The sequence below is a fragment of the Pristiophorus japonicus genome, unplaced genomic scaffold, assembly GCF_044704955.1.
Source record: "Pristiophorus japonicus isolate sPriJap1 unplaced genomic scaffold, sPriJap1.hap1 HAP1_SCAFFOLD_2244, whole genome shotgun sequence".
In the NCBI taxonomy this organism is placed as follows: Eukaryota; Metazoa; Chordata; class Chondrichthyes; family Pristiophoridae; genus Pristiophorus; species Pristiophorus japonicus.
Genome location: NW_027251956.1, coordinates 18441 through 33317, shown reverse-complemented (window position 1 = coordinate 33317; position 14877 = coordinate 18441).

The following is a 14877-nucleotide window of genomic DNA, read 5'->3' as shown; positions in this document are numbered from 1 at the left end:
CTAGAGAGGGTACAGAGGAGATTTACCAGGATGTTGCACTGGAGAGGGTACAGAGGAGATTTACCAGGATGTTGCACTGGAGAGGGTACAGAGGAGATTTACCAGGATGGTGCACTAGAGAGGGTACAGAGGAGATTTACCAGGATGTTGCACTGGAGACGGTACAGAGGAGATTTACCAGGATGTTGCACTGGAGAGGGTACAGAGGAGATTTACCAGGATGTTGCACTGGAGAGGGTACAGAGGAGATTTACCAGGATGGTGCACTAGAGAGGGTACAGAGGAGATTTACCAGGATGTTGCACTGGTGAGGGTACAGAGGAGATTTACCAGGATGTTGCACTAGAGAGGGTACAGAGGAGATTTACCAGGATGTTGCACTGGAGAGGGTACAGAGGAGATTTACCAGGATGTTGCACTGGAGAGGGTACAGAGGAGATTTACCAGGACGTTGCACTGGAGAGGGTACAGAGGAGATTTACCAGGATGTTGTACTGGAGAGGGTACAGAGGAGATTTACCAGGATGTTGCACTGGAGAGGGTACAGAGGAGATTTACCAGGATGTTGCACTAGAGAGGGTACAGAGGAGATTTACCAGGATGTTGCACTGGAGAGGGTACAGAGGAGATTTACCAGGATGTTGCACTGGAGAGGGTACAGAGGAGATTTACCAGGACGTTGCACTGGAGAGGGTACAGAGGAGATTTACCAGGATGTTGCACTGGAGAGGGTAAAGAGGAGATTTACCAGGATGTTGCACTAGAGAGGGTACAGAGGAGATTTACCAGGATGTTGCACTGGAGAGGGTACAGAGGAGATTTACCAGGATGTTGCACTGGAGAGGGTACAGACGAGATTTACCAGGATGTTGCACTGGAGAGGGTACAAAGGAGATTTACCAGGATGTTGCACTGGAGAGGGTACAGAGGAGATTTACCAGGATGTTGCACTAGAGAGGGTGCAGAGGAGATTTACCAGGATGTTGCACTGGAGAGGGTACAGAGGAGATTTACCAGGATGTTGCACTAGAGAGGGTACAGAGGAGATTTACCAGGATGTTGCACTGGAGAGGGTACAGAGGAGATTTACCAGGATGTTGCACTGGAGAGGGTACAGAGGAGATTTACCAGGACGTTGCACTAGAGAGGGTACAGAGGAGATTTACCAGGATGTTGCACTGGAGAGGGTACAAAGGAGATTTACCAGGATGTTGCACTAGAGAGGGTACAGAGGAGATTTACCAGGATGTTGCACTGGAGAGGGTACAGAGGAGATTTACCAGGATGTTGCACTGGAGAGGGTACAGAGGAGATTTACCAGGACGTTGCACTGGAGAGGGTACAGAGGAGATTTACCAGGATGTTGCACTGGAGAGGGTAAAGAGGAGATTTACCAGGACGTTGCACTGGAGAGGGTACAGAGGAGATTTACCAGGATGTTGCACTGGAGAGGGTACAGAGGAGATTTACCAGGATGTTGCACTGGAGAGGGTAAAGAGGAGATTTACCAGGATGTTGCACTAGAGAGGGTACAGAGGAGATTTACCAGGATGTTGCACTGGAGAGGGTACAGAGGAGATTTACCAGGATGTTGCACTGGAGAGGGTACAGAGGAGATTTACCAGCATGTTGCACTAGAGAGGGTACAGAGGAGATTTACCAGGATGTTGCACTGGAGAGGGTACAGAGGAGATTTACCAGGATGTTGCACTGGAGAGGGTACAGAGGAGATTTACCAGGATGTTGCACTGGAGAGGGTACAGAGGAGATTTACCAGGATGTTGCACTGGAGAGGGTACAGAGGAGATTTACCAGGATGTTGCACTAGAGAGGGTGCAGAGGAGATTTACCAGGATGTTGCACTGGAGAGGGTACAGAGGAGATTTACCAGGATGTTGCACTAGAGAGGGTACAGAGGAGATTTACCAGGATGTTGCACTGGAGAGGGTACAGAGGAGATTTACCAGGATGTTGCACTGGAGAGGGTACAGAGGAGATTTACCAGGATGGTGCACTAGAGAGGGTACAGAGGAGATTTACCAGGATGTTGCACTGGAGGCGGTACAGAGGAGATTTACCAGGATGTTGCACTGGAGAGGGTACAGAGTTGATTTACCAGGATGTTGCACTGGAGAGGGTACAGAGGAGATGTACCAGGATGTTGCACTAGAGAGGGTACAGAGGAGATTTACCAGGATGTTGCACTGGAGAGGGTACAGAGGAGATTTACCAGGATGTTGCACTGGAGAGGGTACAGAGGAGATTTACCAGGATGGTGCACTAGAGAGGGTACAGAGGAGATTTACCAGGATGTTGCACTGGAGAGGGTACAGAGGAGATTTACCAGGATGTTGCACTAGAGAGGGTACAGAGGAGATTTACCAGGATGTTGCACTGGAGAGGGTGCAGAGGAGATTTACCAGGATGTTGCACTGGAGAGGGTACAGAGGAGATTTACCAGGACGTTGCACTGGAGAGGGTACAGAGGAGATTTACCAGGATGTTGCACTGGAGAGGGTAAAGAGGAGATTTACCAGGATGTTGCACTAGAGAGGGTACAGAGGAGATTTACCAGGATGTTGCACTGGAGAGGGTACAGAGGAGATTTACCAGGATGTTGCACTGGAGAGTGTACAGAGGAGATTTACCAGGACGTTGCACTGGAGAGGGTACAGAGGAGATTTACCAGGACGTTGCACTGGAGAGGGTACAGAGGAGATTTACCAGGATGGTGCACTAGAGAGGGTACAGAGGAGATTTACCAGGATGTTGCACTGCAGACGGTACAGAGGAGATTTACCAGGATGTTGCACTGGAGAGGGTACAGAGTAGATTTACCAGGATGTTGCACTGGAGAGCGTACAGAGGAGATTTACCAGGATGTTGCACTGGGGAGGGTAAAGAGGAGATTTACCAGGATGTTGCACTAGAGAGGGTACAGAGGAGATTTACCAGGATGTTGCACTGGAGAGGGTACAGAGGAGATTTACCAGGATGTTGCACTGGAGAGGGTACAGAGGAGATTTACCAGGATGTTGCACTAGAGAGGGTACAGAGGAGATTTACCAGGATGTTGCACTGGAGAGGGTACAGAGGAGATTTACCAGGATGTTGCACGAGAGAGGGTACAGAGGAGATTTACCAGGATGTTGCACTGGAGAGGGTACAGAGGAGATTTACCAGGATGTTGCACTGGAGAGGGTACAGAGGAGATTTACCAGGATGTTGCACGAGAGAGGGTACAGAGGAGATTTACCAGGATGTTACACTGGAGAGGGTACAGAGGAGATTTACCAGGATGTTGCACGAGAGAGGGTACAGAGGAGATTTACCAGGATGTTGCACTGGAGAGGGTACAGAGGAGATTTACCAGGATGTTGCACTAGAGAGGGTACAGAGGAGATTTACCAGGATGTTGCACTGAAGAGGGTACAGAGGAGATTTACCAGGATGTTGCACTGGAGAGGGTACAGAGGAGATTTACCAGGATGTTGCACTAGAGAGGGTACAGAGGAGATTTACCAGGATGTTGCACTGGAGAGGGTACAGAGGAGATTTACCAGGATGTTGCACTGGAGAGGGTACAGAGGAGATTTACCTGGATGGTGCACTAGAGAGGGTACAGAGGAGATTTACCAGGATGTTGCACTGGAGACGGTACAGAGGAGATTTACCAGGATGTTGCACTGGAGAGGGTACAGAGTAGATTTACCAGGATGTTGCACTGGAGAGGGTACAGAGGAGATTTACCAGGATGTTGCACTAGAGAGGGTACAGAGGAGATTTACCAGGATGTTGCACTGGAGAGGGTACAGAGGAGATTTACCAGGATGTTGCACTGGAGAGGGTACAGAGGAGATTTACCAGGATGGTGCACTGGAGAGGGTACAGAGGAGATTTACCAGGATGTTGCACTGGAGAGGGTACAGAGGAGATTTACCAGGATGTTGCACTGGAGAGGGTACAGAGGAGATTTACCAGGATGTTGCACTAGAGAGGGTACAGAGGAGATTTACCAGGATGTTGCACTGGAGAGGGTACAGAGGAGATTTACCAGGATGTTGCACTGGAGAGGGTACAGAGGAGATTTACCAGGACGTTGCACTGGAGAGGGTACAGAGGAGATTTACCAGGATGTTGCACTGGAGAGGGTAAAGAGGAGATTTACCAGGATGTTGCACTAGAGAGGTTACAGAGGAGATTTACCAGGATGTTGCACTGGAGAGGGGACAGAGGAGAATTACCAGGATGTTGCACTGGAGAGGGTACAGAGGAGATTTACCAGGATGTTGCACTAGAGAGGGTACAGAGGAGATTTACCAGGATGTTACACTAGAGAGGGTACAGAGGAGATTTACCAGGATGTTGCACTGGAGAGGGTACAGAGGAGATTTACCAGGATGTTGCACTGGAGAGGGTACAGAGGAGATTTACCAGGATGTTGCACTGGAGAGGGTACAGAGGAGATTTACCAGGATGTTACACTAGAGAGGTACAGAGGAGATTTACCAGGATGTTGCACTAGAGAGGGTACAGAGGAGATTTACCAGGATGTTGCACTGGAGAGGGTACAGAGGAGATTTACCAGGATGTTGCACTGGAGAGGGTACAGAGGAGATTTACCAGGATGTTGCACTGGAGAGGGTACAGAGGAGATTTACCAGGATGTTGCACTAGAGAGGGTACAGAGGAGATTTACCAGGATGTTGCACTGGAGAGGGTACAGAGGAGATTTACCAGGATGTTGCACTGGAGAGGGTACAGAGGAGATTTACCAGGATGGTGCACTAGAGAGGGTGCAGAGGATATTTACCAGGATGTTGCACTGGAGAGGGTACAGAGGAGATTTACCAGGATGTTGCACTGGAGAGGGTACAGAGGAGATTTACCAGGATGTTGCACTGGAGAGGGTACAGAGGAGATTTACCAGGATGGTGCACTGGAGAGGGTACAGAGGAGATTTACCAGGACGTTGCACTGGAGAGGGTGCAGAGGAGATTTACCAGAATGTTGCACTAGAGAGGGTACAGAGGAGATTTACCAGGACGTTGCACTGGGAGAGGGTACAGAGGAGATTTACCAGGACGTTGCACTGGAGAGGGTACAGAGGAGATTTACCAGGATGTTGCACTGGGAGAGGGTACAGAGGAGATTTACCAGGATGTTGCACTGGGAGAGGGTACAGAGGAGATTTACCAGGATGTTGCACTGGGAGAGCGTACAGAGGAGATTTACCAGGACGTTGCACTGGAGAGGGTGCAGAGGAGATTTACCAGAATGTTGCACTAGAGAGGGTACAGAGGAGATTTACCAGGACGTTGCACTGGGAGAGGGTACAGAGGAGATTTACCAGGACGTTGCACTGGGAGAGGGCACAGAGGAGATTTACCAGGACGTTGCACTGGGAGAGGGCACAGAGGAGATTTACCAGGACGTTGCACTGGGAGAGGGGACAGAGGAGATTTACCAGGACGTTGCACTGGAGAGGGTACAGAGGAGATTTACCAGGATGTTGCACTGGGAGAGGGTACAGAGGAGATTTACCAGGACGTTGCACTGGGAGAGGGTACAGAGGAGATTTACCAGGATGGTGAGAGGAGACCTGAGTGGGGTGTGTAAAATGAAGAGGGGCCGGGGGGGGCGGAGGAGGGGGGAGAGGGTGGATACACTGGACCGCACGGGCCTGTTTTCATTGGTGGAAGGGTCTATTCCGAGGCGGGGGGGGGAGGGGCACAGCTTTAAGGCGGTTGGTGGAAGGTTTCGAAGGAGAGGCCCCGGGCGAGGGGCCAAGATGGCCGCCTCCCGCGCTGTAAGTTTGTGTATAAAAGTATATATTTTTTTTCCTGCGTGACAGATCCCCTCTCGAAACCCGAGCTTGTTCTGGACGTCAATTCGGGCATCTACTGGTTCGGCCAGCCGGTGAAGATGACGTGCGAGGGGGAGGTCCGGGAGCCCCTGGGCTTTTACTTCTTTTACCGAGACGGCAAACAGGTGTCCACCGGGGAGCCGGACACGTCCCAGACTGTCCGCGTTCTCGGCCCCCGTCGCGGAGGCGTGTATCGCTGCAAGTACACGATGCCCGGCCCTGGCAATTGGTTCGTGTCGCCCCTCAGCGATGGGGTCCTGGTCACTGAAATCGGTAAGTGTACACACCACCCGCCCCACCCCCTCACCCCGCCCCCCCCTCAGCCAAACCCCCCCCCCGGACGTCAAACAACAACCGCCTGCATTGACGCAGCGCCGGTCCGGGCCAGCGGTAGTTCTCTCTCGCTCTCTCTCTCTCTCGTGTTGAACGGCGTAATGGTTCGAGGGGCCGAATGGGCCTCCTCCTGTTCCTGTGTGTAACGGGCTCGAGGGGCCGAATGGGCCTCCTCCTGTTCCTGTGTAACAGGTTCGAGGGGCCGAATGGGCCTCCTGTTCCTGTGTGACAGGCTCGAGGGGCTGAATGGGGCTCCTCCTGTTCCTAATGTAACAGGCTCGAGGGGCTGAATGGGCCTCCTGTTCCTGTGTAACAGGCTCGAGGGGCTGAATGGGCCTCCTCCTGTTCCTAATGTAACAGGCTCGAGGGGCTGAATGGGCCTCCTGTTCCTGTGTAACAGGCTCGAGGGTCTGAATGGGCCTCCTCCTGTTCCTGTGTAACAGGCTCGAGGGGCCGAATGGGCCTCCTCCTGTTCCTGTGTAACAGGCTCGAGGGACTGAATGGGCCTCCTCCTGTTCCTGTGCAACAGGCTCGAGGGGCTGAATGGGCCTCCTCCTGTTCCTGTGTAACAGGCTCGAGGGGCTGAATGGGCCTCCTCCTGTTCCTTTCTCTTATGTTCTTATCGTTGAAAAATCTGTCTATCTCTGTCTTAAATATATTCAATGTCCCGGCTTCCACAGCTCTCTGAGGCAGCGAGTTCCACAGATTTACAACCCTCTGAGAGAAGAAATTCCTCCTCATCTCAGTTTTAAATGGGCGGCCCCTTATTCTAAGACCATGCTCCCTAGTTCTAGTCTCCCCCATCAGTGGGAACATCCTCTCTGCATCCACCTTGTCGAGCCCCCCCCCTCATAATCTGATACCTTTCGATAAGATCACCTCTCATTCTTCTGAACTCCAATGAGTAGAGGCCCCAACCTCCTCAACCTTTCCTCATAAGTCAACCCCCTCATCCCCGGAATCGACCGAGTGAACCTTCTCTGAACTGCCTCCAAAGCAAAGTGTGTCCTTTGGTAAATACGGAGAGCAAAACTGTGCACGCAGTACTCCAGGTGTTATACCCCAATGTTTGGGGTAAGCGGGACCTGGGGGGTTACTTGTACATGAAACACAAAAGGTTAGTACGCAGGTACAGCAAGTGATCAGGAAGGGCCAATGGTATCTTGGTCCTTTATTGCAAAGGGGGATGGAGTATAAAAGCAGGGAAGTCTTGCTCCAGTTACACAGGGTATCGGTGAGGCCACACCTGGAGTACTGCGTGCACAGTTTTATCAGAACATAAGAATTAGGAACAGGAGTAGGCCATCTAGCCCCTGGAGCCCTGCTCCGCCATTCAACAAGATCATGGCTGATCTGGCCGTGGACTCAGCTCCACTTACCCGCCCGCTCCCCGTAACCCTTAATTCCCTTATTGGTTAAACATCTATCTATCTGTGACTTGAATACATTCAATGAGCTAGGCCTCAACTGCTTCCCTGGGCAGAGAATTCCACAGATTCACAACCCTCTGGGAGAAGAAATTCCTTCTCAACTCGCTTTTAAATTGGCTCCCCCCGTATTTTGAGGCTGTGGCCCCTAGTTCTAGTCTCCCCGACCAGTGGAAACAACCTCTCTGCCTCTATCTTGTCTATCCCTTTCATTATTTTAAATGTTTCTATAAGATCACCCCCTCATCCTTCTGAACTCCCAACGAGTAAAGACCCAGTCTACTCAATCTATCATCATAAGGTAACCCCCTCATCTCCGGAATCAGCCTAGTGAATCATCTCTGTACCCCCCTCCAAAGCTAGTGTATCCTTCCTTAAGTAAGGTGACCAAAACTGCACGCAGTACTCCAGGTGCGGCCTCACCAATACCCTGTACAGTTGCAGCAGGACCTCCCTGCTTTTGTACTCCATCCCTCTCGCAATGAAGGCCAACATCCCATTCGCCTTCCCGATTACCTGCTGCACCTGCAAACTAACTTTTTGGGGATTCGCGCACAAGGACCCCCAGGTCCCTCTGCACCGCAGCATGTTGTAATTTCTCCCCAGTCAAATAATATTCCCTTTTACTGTTTTTTTTCCCAAGGTGGATGAGCTCACATTTCCCCACATTGTATTCCATCTGCCAAACCTTAGCCCATTCGCTTAACCCTATCTAAATCTCTTTGCAGCCTCTCTGTGTCCTCTACACAACCCGCTTTCCCACTAATCTTAGTGTCATCTGCAAATGTTGTTACACTGCACTCTGTCCCCTCTTCCAGCTCATCTGTGTATATTGTAACTTGCTCTTTGCGTTTCATGTACAAGTAACCCCCAGGTCCCGCTGTACTGCGGCACTTTGTAATCTTTCTCCGTTTAAATAATAACTCGCTCTGTGATTTTTTTTCTGCCAAACTGCCTGACCTCACACTTTCCCACATTATACTCCATCGGACAAATTTTTGCCCACTCGCTGAGCCTGTCTGTGTCCTTTTGCAGGTTTTGTGTGTCCTCCTCACACATTGCTTTTCTTCCCATCTTTGTATTGTCAGCAAACGTGTTTACGTTACACTCAGTCCCTTCTTCCAAGTCGTTAATATAGATTGTAAATAGCTGGGGCCCCAGCACTGATCCCTCAGACTGCAGCTATTTACAATATACATTAACGATTTAGACGAGGGAATTGAGTGTAATATCTCCAAGTTTGCAGATGACACTAAGCTGGGTGGCGGTGTGAGCTGTGAGGAGGATGCTAAGAGGCTGCAGGGTGACTTGGACAGGTTAGGTGAGTGGGGCAAATGCATGGCAGATGCAGTATAATGTGGATAAATGTGAGGTGATCCACTTTGGGGGCAAAAACAGGAAGGCAGAATATTATCTGAATGACGACGGATTAGGAAAAGGGGAGGTGCAACGAGACCTGGGTGTCATGGGACATCAGTCATTGAAGGTTGGCCATGCAGGTACAGCAGGCGGTGAAGAAGGCAAATGGCATGTTGGCCTTCATAGCGAGAGGATTTGAGTATAGGAGCAGGGAGGTCTTACTGCAGTTGTACAGGGCCTTGGTGAGGCCACACCTGGAATATTGTGTTCAGTTTTGGTCTCCTAATCTGAGGAAGGACATTCTTGCCATTGAGGGAGTGCAGCGAAGGTTCACCAGACTGATTCCCGGGATGGTGGGACTGACATATGAAGAAAGACTGGATCGACTGGGCTTATATTCACTGGAGTTTAGAAGGATGAGAGGGGGATCTCATAGAAACATATAAAATTCTGACGGGACGGGACAGGTTTAGATGCAGGAAGAATGTTCCCGATGTTGGGGAAGTCCAGAACCAGGGGCTCACACAGTCTAAGGATAAGGGGTAAGCCATTTAGGACCGAGATGAGGAGAAACTTCTTCACCCAGAGAATTGTGAACCTGTGGAATTCTCTACCACAGAAAGTTGTTGGGGGCCAGTTCGTTGGATATATTCAAAAGGGAGTTAGATGTGGCCCTTACGGCTAAAGGGATCAGGGGGGTATGGAGAGAAGGCAGGAGTGGGGTACTGAAGTTGCATGATCAGCCATGATCGTATTGAATGGTGGGGCAGGCTCGAAGGGCCCAATGGCGGGGGGGCAGGCTCGAAGGGCCCAATGGCGGGGGGCAGGCTCGAAGGGCCCAATGGCGGGGGGGCAGGCTCGAAGGGCCCAATGGCGGGGGGCAGGCTCGAAGGGCCCAATGGCGGGGGGGCAGGCTCGAAGGGCCCAATGGCAGGGGGGGCAGGCTCGAAGGGCCCAATGGCGGGGGGCAGGCTCGAAGGGCCCAATGGCGGGGAGGGCAGGCTCGAAGGGCCCAATGGTGGGGGGGCAGGCTCGAAGGGCCCAATGGCGGGGGGCAGGCTCGAAGGGCCCAATGGCGGGGGGCAGGCTCGAAGGGCCCAATGGCGGGGGGGCAGGCTCGAAGGGCCCAATGGCGGGGAGGGCAGGCTCGAAGGGCCCAATGGCGGGGGGCAGGCTCGAAGGGCCCAATGGCGGGGGGCAGGCTCGAAGGGCCCAATGGCGGGGGCAGGCTCGAAGGGCCCAATGGCGGGGGGCAGGCTCGAAGGGCCCAATGGCGGGGGCAGGCTCGAAGGGCCCAATGGCGGGGGCAGGCTCGAAGGGCCCAATGGCGGGGGGCAGGCTCTAAGGGCCCAATGGCGGGGGGCAGGCTCGAAGGGCCCAATGGCGGGGGGCAGGCTCGAAGGGCCCAATGGCCTGCTCCTGCACCTATTTTCTATGTTTCGATGACCTGTTTCTTTTCTTGTTCAAGGTGACTTGCCCAGACCGATGATCTCTTTGGAGGGAGGCGAGCAGGAATTTCTGGAGGGGGCGTCCGTAAGGATCAGGTGCACGGCACCCAGCACCGAAAGAGGGCGCAAATTCTACCTGTACCAGACACTGTCAACTTCCCCGCTCCTGTCCAAGAAGGCCCGTCCGGGCCATGTGTCCGTCACGTTTCACGTCCAGAACGTAGCCAGGGGCGGCAACCATTTCTTTCGCTGCGCGTATCGGAGGAGAGAAGAGGGACGGGAGAGATTCTCTGAACGCAGCGAGCTTTTGGAGATCGACGCCCGCTGTAAGCATCCTTGGTCATTCACGGGCCATCGATGAACGCCAGAGAGATGCGCTGTCGGAGGGGCAGTACTGAGGGAGTGCCGTACTGTCGGAGGGGCAGTACTGAGGGAGTGCCGTACTGTCGGAGGGGCAGTACTGAGGGAGCGCCGCACTGTCGGAGGGGCAGTACTGAGGGAGTGCCGTACTGTCGGAGGGGCAGTACTGAGGGAGTGCCGTACTGTCGGAGGGGCAGTACTGAGGGAGCGCCGCACTGTCGGAGGGGCAGTACTGAGGGAGCGCCGCACTGTCGGAGGGGCAGTACTGAGGGAGACGTACTGTCGGAGGGGCAGTACTGAGGGAGCGCCGCACTGTCGGAGGGGCAGTACTGAGGGAGACGTACTGTCGGAGGGGCAGTACTGAGGGAGTGATGTACTGTCGGAGGGGCAGTACTGAGGGAGTGATGTACTGTCGGAGGGGCAGTACTGAGGGAGACGTACTGTCGGAGGGGCAGTACTGAGGGAGACGTACTGTCGGAGGGACAGTACTGAGGGAGACGTACTGTCGGAGGGACAGTACTGAGGGAGTGACGTACTGTCGGAGGGGCAGTACTGAGGGAGACGTACTGTCGGAGGGGCAGTACTGAGGGAGACATACTGTCGGAGGGACAGTACTGAGGGAGACGTACTGTCAGAGGGACAGTACTGAGGGAGACGTACTGTCGGAGGGACAGTACTGAGGGAGACGTACTGTCGGAGGGGCAGTACTGAGGGAGACGTACTGTCGGAGGGGCAGTACTGAGGGAGACGTACTGTCGGAGGGGCAGTACTGAGGGAGACGTACTGTCGGAGGGACAGTACTGAGGGAGATGTACTGTCGGAGGGGCAGTACTGAGGGAGACGTACTGTCGGAGGGGCAGTACTGAGGGAGACGTACTGTCGGAGGGGCAGTACTGAGGGAGAGCCGCACTGTCGGAGGGGCAGTACTGAGGGAGACGTACTGTCGGAGGGGCAGTACTGAGGGAGACGTACTGTCGGAGGGGCAGTACTGAGGGAGACGTACTGTCGGAGGGACAGTACTGAGGGAGACGTACTGTCGGAGGGGCAGTACTGAGGGAGTGCCGCACTGTCAGAGGGGCAGTACTGAGGGAGTGCCGCACTGTCGGAGGGGCAGTACTGAGGGAGTGCCGCACTGTCGGAGGGGCAGTACTGAGGGAGTGCCGTACTGTCAGAGGGGCAGTACTGAGGGAGTGCCGTACTGTCGGAGGGGCAGTACTGAGGGAGTGCCGTACTGCGCTGTCGGAGGGGCAGTACTGAGGGAGTGCCGCACTGTCGGAGGGACAGTACTGAGGGAGTGCCGTACTGTCGGAGGGGCAGTACTGAGGGAGTGCTGCACTGTCGGAGGGGCAGTACTGAGGGAGTGCCGCACTGTCGGAGGGGCAGTACTGAGGGAGTGCTGCACTGTCAGAGGGGCAGTACTGAGGGAGTGCTGCACTGTCGGAGGGGCAGTACTGAGGGAGTGCCGTACTGTCGGAGGGTCTGTTGGAGGAGCCAGGAGTGGGCCATTCGGCCCCTCGAGCCCTGCTCCGCCATTTAATACGATCGTGGCCTGATCCGATCATGGACCCAGCTCCACTTCCCTGCCCGCCCCCTTATCGGTTAAGAAACTGTCTATCTCTGCCTTAAATATATTCAATGTCCCGGCTTCCACAGCTCTCTGAGGCAGCGAGTTCCACAGATTTACAACCCTCCGAGAGAAGAAATTCCTCCTCATCTCAGTTTTAAATGGGCGGCCCCTTATTCTAAGACCATGCCCCCTAGTTCTAGTCTCCCCCATCAGTGGGAACATCCTCTCTGCATCCACCTTGTCGAGCCCCCCTCATAATCTGATACGTTTCCATAAGATCACCTCTCATTCTTCTGAACTCCAATGAGTAGAGGCCCCAACCTCCTCAACCTTTCCTCATAAGTCAACCCCCTCATCCCCGGAATCGACCGAGTGAACCTTCTCTGAACTGCCTCCAAAGCAAAGTGTGTCCTTTCGTAAATACGGAGAGCAAAACTGTGCACGCAGTACTCCAGGTGTGGCCTCACCAATACCCTGTGTAACTGGAGCAAGACTTCCCTGCTTTTATACTCCATCCCCCTTTGCGATAAAGGGCCAAGATACCATTGGCCCTTCCTGATCACTTGCTGTACCTGCGTACTAACCTTTTTGTGTTTCATGGGGGGGCCCACATTGCAGCGGAGGTCTGGGGGGGCGCGGGGGGCCGGGGTGGTGGGCTGTTTGGGGCTGGGATTGGGGAGAGACCTTCTTCACTCGGGGACTTGTTGGCCTGTGGGGTTCCCTGTCGCGGAGAGGTGTTGATGCCAGTTCATTGGATGTGCTCGGGAGGGAGTTGGATGTGGTCCTTTAGTCTGGGCCGGGGGGTGGGAGGAGGTTGGGGGTGGGTGTGCAGGGGACGTGAGGGAGAGGGGGGAGGTGTTCAGCCATGATCTTGTTGAATGGCGGTGCAGGCTCGAAGGTAGGTCCGAATGGCCTACCCCTGCGCCTATTGTCTGTGTTTCCATGTCCAAGTTCACCCCCCCGGGCCCCGCTGCGCTGCGGGGACCTTGACAATCTTTCTCCGTTTCAATTATAACGTGCTCTGTGATTTTTTTTTTCTCTCTGCCAAAGTGCCTGACCCTCTCGCTTGCCCGCATCATACGCCATTGGCCAGCCATTGATTGGTTGATCGAGAAATTGGGTTTGGCGTTGAGATGGGATTGTGAGTTTGTGATTCGGACGAGGGAACCGGGGGTGTAAAGTCTCCCAGGTTTGCGGACGACACTAAGCTGGGTGGCGGTGTGAGCTGTGAGGAGGATGCTAAGAGGCTGCAGGGTGACTTGGACAGGTTAGGTGAGTGGGGCAAATGCATGGCAGATGCAGTATAATGTGGATAAATGTGAGGTTATCCACTTTGGTTGGCAAAAACAGGAAGGCAGAATATTATCTGAATGGCGACAGATTAGGAAAAGGGGAGGTGCAACGAGACCTGGGTGTCATGGGACATCGGTCATTGAAAGTTGGCCATGCAGGTACAGCAGGGGGTGAAGAAGGCAAATGGTATGTTGGCCTTCATAGCGAGAGGATTTGAGTATAGGAGCAGGGAGGTCTTACTGCAGTTGTACAGGGCCTTGGTGAGGCCACACCTGGAATATTGTGTTCAGTTTTGGTCTCCTAATCTGAGGAAGGACATTCTTGCTATTGAGGGAGTGCAGCGAAGGTTCACCAGACTGATTCCCGGGATGGCGGGACTGACATATGAAGAAAGACTGGATCGACTGGACTTATATTCACTGGAGTTTAGAAGAATGAGGGGGGGATCTCATAGAAACATATAAAATTCTGACGGGACTGGACAGGTTAGATGCAGGAAGAATGTTCCCGATGTTGGGGAAGTCCAGAACCAGGGGCTCACACAGTCTAAGGATAAGGGGTAAGCCATTTAGGACCGAGATGAGGAGAAAGTTCTTCACCCAGAGAATTGTGAACCTGTGGAATTCTCTACCACAGAAAGTTGTTGGGGGCCAGTTCGTTGGATATATTCAAAAGGGAGTTAGATGTGGCCCTTACGGCTAAAGGGATCAGGGGGGTATGGAGAGAAGGCAGGAGTGGGGTACTGAAGTTGCATGATCAGCCCATGATCATATTGAATGGTGGGGCAGGCTCGAAGGGCCCAATGGCGGGGGGCAGGCTCGAAGGGCCCAATGGCCGGCTCCTGCACCTGTTTTCTATGTTTCTAACTGGGCCCAGAATCCGCGGATTTTTTGACGGACTGTTACTTAAGTTCGTGTTTCCCTCTCGCGCAGTTCTGTGATCCGCCTGATGGAAGTGGATCGACTCGTCAGGGCCAAGGAACCGCCCCTCGGGATTGTTCTCGCGGGACGTCCGGATCGGAGAGCATGTGACCATCGTACGGCACGGGGCAAGCGGGCTGGTTTCCCCATGCTCCATCTGCGATATATCCTCAAGGCATGGCGGACAAATTAGCACTGTGACCCTTTCACTATCTGTGCCGGTAGTCGCAGTACGTCGCCTGTCCACCGGGTGGAGCACCATGTTACACTTCTCCCTCCTTATTGAAGAAGTAATTATCGCAAA